General features: G+C 45.8%; 1 pseudogene; it reads left to right on the top strand.

Moving 5' to 3' along the window:
• The first annotated feature begins 1,332 nt into the window (after positions 1-1,332).
• On the top strand, positions 1,333-2,012 carry LOC114598024 (small ribosomal subunit protein uS7 pseudogene; annotated as a pseudogene).
• Positions 2,013-7,264: the final 5,252 nt, after the last annotated feature.

Raw genomic sequence — 7,264 nt, 5'->3', positions numbered from 1 at the left:
ATTTCCATTGGGAATAATCAACACAGATCCATTCCAGTAATAACCATTGGACCGCACCAATCTGTGGGATCACCAACAGGTTCAGTGACCTCCATTTCCATTTCTTCCAGCTTTTTCATGAGTAAAATTGGCACTTGTCTGGGAACAAATATGGGGAAAAATGGAATTTGGTTTCAGTTTAATTTTATTTGAAGTTCCTATCCAGCCCAGACCCTGGAAGAGTGTGGGATAGTCTGTGTGTGGGTTGACTGCTGACAATGTTTCATGCCATTTATCCCAGCCATTTAAGCAACACCAGGTCCTCATATGCTCTGAGACTTAACAGGCATTGATCTCACATAAACAACTTTTCTTTCTTCACCATTACAATGCATAGTTGCTTTGAACCTTTCTGCTGTTGCAGAGTGTTTCTCTCATTGCTGCTTTAGGTTTTTATCTGACTCTAGAAGGCTCTATCTTGAATGTAGTCTAAATAGTCAGTGAGATAACTGTGACATCCACTCCAGCGTCTAGCTTACATTCAACTGGGTACCCATCCACATTTGTTTGTGCTGCCAGACTCTCATATTAACTACTGTATTGTCTGCCAATTATTCCAGAAAGTATTTATTTGTTGTACTGTTACTCCTGCAAAACATGCTCTTGTAAAATGTCTCATTTACATGCAGTTGCAGCAAACAGAACCTTCTGGTGGACAATTTTCCATTCTGGGTTTTTCTGTTTCACCACTGTAATTTTCCCTCCCTGTTTTTTGGTATGCCTGCTAAAATTCCCCGTACCTCCCATTAACAGCATGTGTGGTGGGCCATGGAGCTGCCCTTCTGACACTGGCATCACTGCTGCTTACCTACACAGAGCTGGGGCAGGGCAGGTTGGTGGTGAGGTTAAGGGCACTGGTGGAACCAATCCAGCACTCCTAATACAGCCCCAGCCTTGCTACTGCTTTGTCCCACCCCAGCCTGATAAGCAGCAGTGACACTGGTGTTGAGAGGGTGGGTCTTCCCCACCACACATGCTGCTATTAATACCTCTGAAAACTCTTTGTTGTGGCCCTTCCTTCAGCGTGTGAACATCTACCTGCTGTCATTGCTGCCATGGAGGTCTAATTGTTGCTTCCTAACTCTCTCATGGTGCCTCGCAGTAGTGACTAGGGAAGGGAGAGAGATTTGATTCAGTTCTCATTTAAAGCTGAATCTATCAAATCTGCACTTTCAGAAGCAACCTGAAAACTGGAACATAGCAATCTGTTGAAATTCTCACTTACCTGAAATTTTCAATGCAGTTCTCCAACCAAACCAAGTTTATAAATATATGGGGAAAGTGTGCATAAAAATGAATATATTAGCTTTTCTGCCTCTGCAAGCGAGCGGGACACGGGGAGGACTCCATAAAGACTGACTGGGAGACAGTCCCTGCTGTGGCAGAGACCCCTGATATCAAGTTGTTTGGAAAATGGGCCACAGATGATGTGCAGATCAGTGACATCTCCTTGCAGGATTACATTGCAGTGAAGGAGAAATATGCCAAGTATTTGCCACACAGTGCTGGGCGCTATGCTGCCAAGTGCTTCTGCAAAGCCCAGTGTCCTATTGTTGAGCGCCTCACTAACTCAATGATAATGCATGGATGCAACAATGGCAAGAAGCTCATGACTGTGCATCATCAAGCATGCCTTTGAGATCATTCATTTGCTCACAGGATAGAACCCCCTTCAAGTCCTGGTGAATGCCATCATCAACAGTGGCCCTCATGAAGACTCTACCTGTATTGGTTGAGCTGGCACAGTGAGGAGACAAGCAGTTGATGTGTCACCTTTCCATCGTGTCAGTCAGGCTCTCTGGTTGCTCTGCACTGGGGCTCATGAAGCTCGTGAAGCTGCTTTCTGCAACATAAAGACCATAGCTGAGTGCCTAGCAGATGAGCTGATCAATGCAGCTAAGGGTTCCTCCATCAAGAAGAAGGACGAGTTGGAGCATGTGGCCAAGTCCAACCATTAAGAGCTGCTGCTGCAGGATATCCAAAGCAAATACATTCTCATTTTCAAAATAAAATAAAAATATGAATATATTAGTGAAAATAACCTGCAAAAACTTGTTCATTAGTCTATATCAGTGGTTTCCAATTAGGGGTCCAGGGATCCCTGGAGATAGGCAGAACACACCTAGGGAGTCTGTGGCCCCATCCCTTCCCCCTCCAAATTATTTTCACAAATTATGGAGGGACGCGGGTGGCGCTGTGGGTTAAACCACAGTGCCTGGGGCTTGCTGATCAGAAGGTTGGCCGTTTGAATCCCTGTGATGAGGTGAGCTCCTAGCTAGCAGTTTGAAAGCACGTCAAAGTGCAAGTAGATAAATAGGTACTGCTCTGGTGGGAAGGTAAACGGCGTTTCCGTGTGCTGCTCTGGTTCACCAGAAGCGGCTTAGTCATGCTGGCCACATGACCCAGAAGCTGTACGCCGGCTCCCTCGGCCAATAAAGTGATATGAGCGCCGCAACCCCAGAGTCGGCCACAACTGGTCCTAACGGTCAGGGGTCCCTTTACCTTTACCTTTATCACAAATTTTATGGTCTGTTTTAGTGCTGTGTGATTTTTCAATATATTGGTCAAAATTGGTTTTGCAATCACACCACGATAGTGATTTTGACCTGGCAGTATGCAGCAATATATCACTTCTCGGCAAGGGAGAACAGGGCAGCCAATTTCATGGCACTGCCAATATTGCATGATAATCTCAGCCGATAATCTGAGCTGCCTTCCCTCATGCTGAGCGAGACCAGGGCAGCCAAGAATGCTGCAGTTTTCCCTCACGCTGAGGGAAAACAGGGCAGTCCGATTGTGAGGTGCTGCCTTCCCCTCACACTGATGGAGAACAAGACAGCTGATTGCCCTCACTTCAAGGCCTGTGGCATTACCTTCCCCAGGCACTGAGGCAGAACAGCTTTTCTCTGTTTGAAGGAAAGCAGCCACAGTGGATGTGCATCTTTGCTGGCTGCCCCACTGATGCACCCCCCAACCCCTTCCACTCAAACCATGTGGTGGAGTTGACTCTGCTTTCTCTCCTCCCTCCACCCATCCGATTTCTGTGACTGCTCCTTCCCTCATCCCCACACCTGATCCCTAATTTCAGACATCGTGATATATCAGAATATCACAATGTTTAGCTGCTGATATATCACAATGTTGAAAACCAGATGTCACTCAGCCTTACTCTGTTTTTTAGTATCCCTAAAATCCTTTGCTTATTAGGGGCTACACCACATTTTATTCAAAAAAATTGCTTTGCAGAGGTAACTAGCATAGAGTTATCAAAATTTTCAAAAGTAGGGGGTCCATGGCTTGGCTTTTGAGAAATGGGGGGTCCTCAGTAATCGGAAACCACTGGTCTGCATACAAAAATGTGTTTATTGGAAGAAATTTGCATTAAATGCTGCAGAATTTTTATGAGGATTTAAAGTAAACAGCAACAACAATTTTCTCCAGAAATATGGAGAATGGAATTTAAGATTGGGGAAATGAGCAACTGATGTTTGTTTTCTCCTGCTCTTGAGGGTAGGACTCGAGGCAATGGCTTCAAGTTATAAGAAAGGAGATTCCAATTAAACATTTAGAAAAACTTTCTGACAGTAAGAGCTGTTCGGCAGTGGAACAGACTACCACAAGAGGTGGTGGACTCTCCTTCCTTGGAGGTTTCTAAGCAGAGGTTGGATGGCCATCTCCGTCATGGATGCTTTAGCTGAGATTCCTGTGTTGCAAGGCGTTGGACTAGATGATCCTTGGGTCCCTTCCACCTCTATGATTCTATGATGAACTGAAATTGGCAGATCCTTCCATCCCTGGGAGACTTCTTTTTCCTAGGTGAGTTTCCCACCTAATTGTAGTTGTTCAGACATCTCTGGCCCCCACAAACGTTCTGTCCCTAAACATCTTGTCATGAAAGCTCAACTGCATACTATAGAGGTAATAAAATAATCCATGAGTTCATTTTCTCTTTGCAAGTTTGAGTTTCCCCTTCGTAAATCACTTTATATGTCAGAGTGAAATCTTCTTCAATACTATTATTCCCTATATAATATTTCTTTAATTCTTCCTCACTGAGCTGGAATGATAACAGGATATCATCTGACTCACTCTCCATTAGATTAAATCATTGTGTTAATCTGCTCCTCTTGTGGTTTGCTGTTTAACTCCTCCTGAAGACACAGGTTCATAGTTAGGGCATGCTGCTGGACTCAGTCGCGAGCATGGATGCTCAGGTTTCTGTGGTGGCCAGGAGAGCATTTGCACAGTTAAAGCTAGTGTGCCAGCTGTCCATCCCTTCTGATTTGGCCACAGTGACACACAACATCCTATTTGAATGACTTTAGTGCACTCTGTGTGGGGCCTGTCTTTGAAAAGTGCTCAGAAACTTCAACTGGCTCAAAGAGCTGTAGCCACATCGCTGACTGGGACTGGTTATAGGTATCATAAAGGTAAAGGTACCCCTGCCCATACGGGCCAGTCGTGTCCGACTCTAGGGTTGTGCGCTCATCTCACTTAAGAGGCCGGGTGCCAGCGCTGTCCGAAGATACTTCCGGGTCACTTGGCCAGCGTGACGAAGCTGCTCTGGCGTGCCAGCAACAGCACAGCACACGGAAATGCCGTTTACCTTCCCGCCATAAAGCGGTACCTATTTATCTATTTGCACTTAGGGGTGCTTTCGAACTGCTAGGTGGGCAGGAGCTGGGACCGAACGACGGGAGCTCACCCCGCCGCGGGGATTCGAACCGCCGACCATGCGATCGGCAAGTCCTAGGCGCTGAGGTTTCACCCACAGCGCCACCCACGTCCCTTATAGGTATCATACAACTCCCTTATTAGCTACACTGTTTCTGGGCACAATTCAAAGTGCTGGTTATGACCAATAAAGCCCTACATGGCTTAGGTCCAAGCTATCTGAAATATGGCATTCCCTCATACAAAACTGGCCAGGTTTTGAAGTCTTCAGTGGAGGCCCTTCTTTCAGTCCTGCCCACCCTTACAAGCATGCTTGGTGGGGATATGAGAGAGGGACTACTTGGTGGCTTCTGCCAACACCCTCCCTGGAGAAGCTAGTCTAGCTCCTTCCTTGTTGTCCTTCCACCTGCAGCTGACAACCTTCTTATTCCAACAGGCTTATCATGCAATGGCTGTTATCATGCTGTTTTTATTATAATTATTTGTATGTTTTAAACAGATTTTATATGTGTATGTAGTTTTAATTATATTAATCTTTAATTGTCCCCCCCCCCCTTGTTTTTAGCATTTCTTTTTTTATCTGTATGCCGCCTTGATTCCTGTCAGGAAAAAAGGTGGGGTATAAATAAATATATCATCATCATCCTATCTAAAGCTATTCAGAACCCCTCAAATCTGTACCTCCATTTGGACTAGTAACCTCGAAAACACTGTCCAACCATCTCATCCTCTGTCGTCCCCTTCTCCTTGTGCCCTCCATCTTTCCCAACATCAGGGTCTTTTCCAGGGAGTCTTCTCTTCTCATGAGGTGGCCAAAGTATTGGAGTCTCAGCTTCAGGATCTGTCCTTCCAGTGAGCACTCAGGGCTGATTTCCTTAAAAATGGAGAGGTTTGATCTTCTTGCAGTCCATGGGACTCTCAAGAATCTCCTCCAGCACCATAATTCAAAAGCATCGATTCTTCGATGATCAGCCTTCTTTATGGTCCAGCTCTCACTTCCATACTTCACTACTGGGAAAACCATCACTGCCTTGCCGTGGCGAAGGGGCTTGAATAACTCAGAGAAGCTATGAACTATGCCAAGCAGGGCACCCAAGATGGACAGGTCATAGTGGAGAATTTTGACCAAACGTGATCCACCTGGAGCGGGAACCGGCAAGCCACTCCCGTATCCCTGCCAAGAAAACTCAATGGACAAAGACAACAGGCATATAAAAGTACATTCTTGTTGTTGTTTAGTCGTTTAGTCGTGACCGACTCTTCGTGACCCCATGGACCAGAGCACGCCAGGCACTCCTGTCTTCCACTGCCTCCCGCAGTTTGGTCAGACTCATGTTTGTGGCTTCGAGAACACTGCCCAACCATCTCGTCCTCTGTCGTCCCCTTCTTCTTGTGCCCTCAATCTTTCCCAACATCAGGGTCTTTTCCAGGGAGTCTTCTCTTCTCATGAGGTGGCCAAAGTATTGTAGCCTCAGCTTCACAATCTGTCCTTCCAGTGAGCACTCAGGGCTGATTTCCTTCAGAATGGAGAGGTTTGATTTTCTTGCAGTCCATGGGACTCTCAAGAGTTTCCTCCAGCACCATAATTCAAAAGCATCAATTCTTCGGCGATCAGCCTTCTTTATGGTCCAGCTCTCACTTCCATACATCACTACTGGGAAAACCATGGCTTTAACTATACGGACCTTTGTTGGTAAGGTGATGTCTCTGCTTTTTAAGATGCTGTCTAGGTTTGCCATCGCCTTTCTCCCAAGGAGCAGGCATCTTTTAATTTCGTGACTGCTGTCACCATCTGCAGTGATCATGGAGCCCAAGAAGGTAAAATCTCTCACTGCCTCCATTTCTTCCCCTTCTATTTGCCAGGAGGTGATGGGCCCAGTGGCCATGATCTTCGTTTTTTTGATGTTGAGCTTCAGACCATATTTTGCGCTCTCCTCTTTCACCCTCATTAAAAGGTTCTTTAATTCCTCCTCATTTTCTGCCATCAAGGTTGTGTCATCTGCATATCTGAGGTTGTTGATATTTCTTCCGGCAATCTTAATTCCAGCTTGGGATTCATCCAGCCCAGCCTTTCGCATGATGAATTCTGCATGTAAGTTAAATAAGCAGGGAGACAATATACAGCCTTGTCGTACTCCTTTCCCAATTTTGAACCAATCAGTTGTTCCATATCCAGTTCTAACTGTAGCTTCTTGTCCCACATAGAGATTTCTCAGGAGGCAGATGAGGTGATCAGGCACTCCCATTTCTTTAAGAACTTGCCATAGTTTGCTGTGGTCGACACAGTCAAAGGCTTTTGCATAGTCAATGAAGCAGAAGTAGATGTCTTTCTGGAACTCTCTAGCTTTCTCCATAATCCAGCGCATGTTTGCAATTTGGTCTCTGGTTCCTCTGCCCCTTCGAAATCCAGCTTGCACTTCTGGGAGTTCTCAGTCCACATACTGCTTAAGCCTGCCTTGTAGAATTTTAAGCATAACCTTGCTATGTACATTCTTAGTTCTTCCTTATTCTCCTTCCAAGCTCCTTCCCACCCCCTGAACCAAGAAGTCCC

This window comes from Podarcis muralis, chromosome 6 (assembly GCF_964188315.1).
Source record: "Podarcis muralis chromosome 6, rPodMur119.hap1.1, whole genome shotgun sequence".
Classification (NCBI taxonomy): Eukaryota; Metazoa; Chordata; class Lepidosauria; order Squamata; family Lacertidae; genus Podarcis; species Podarcis muralis.
Note: the sequence above shows the minus strand (reverse complement) of the source record. Positions and strands in the feature narration are given on the sequence as shown.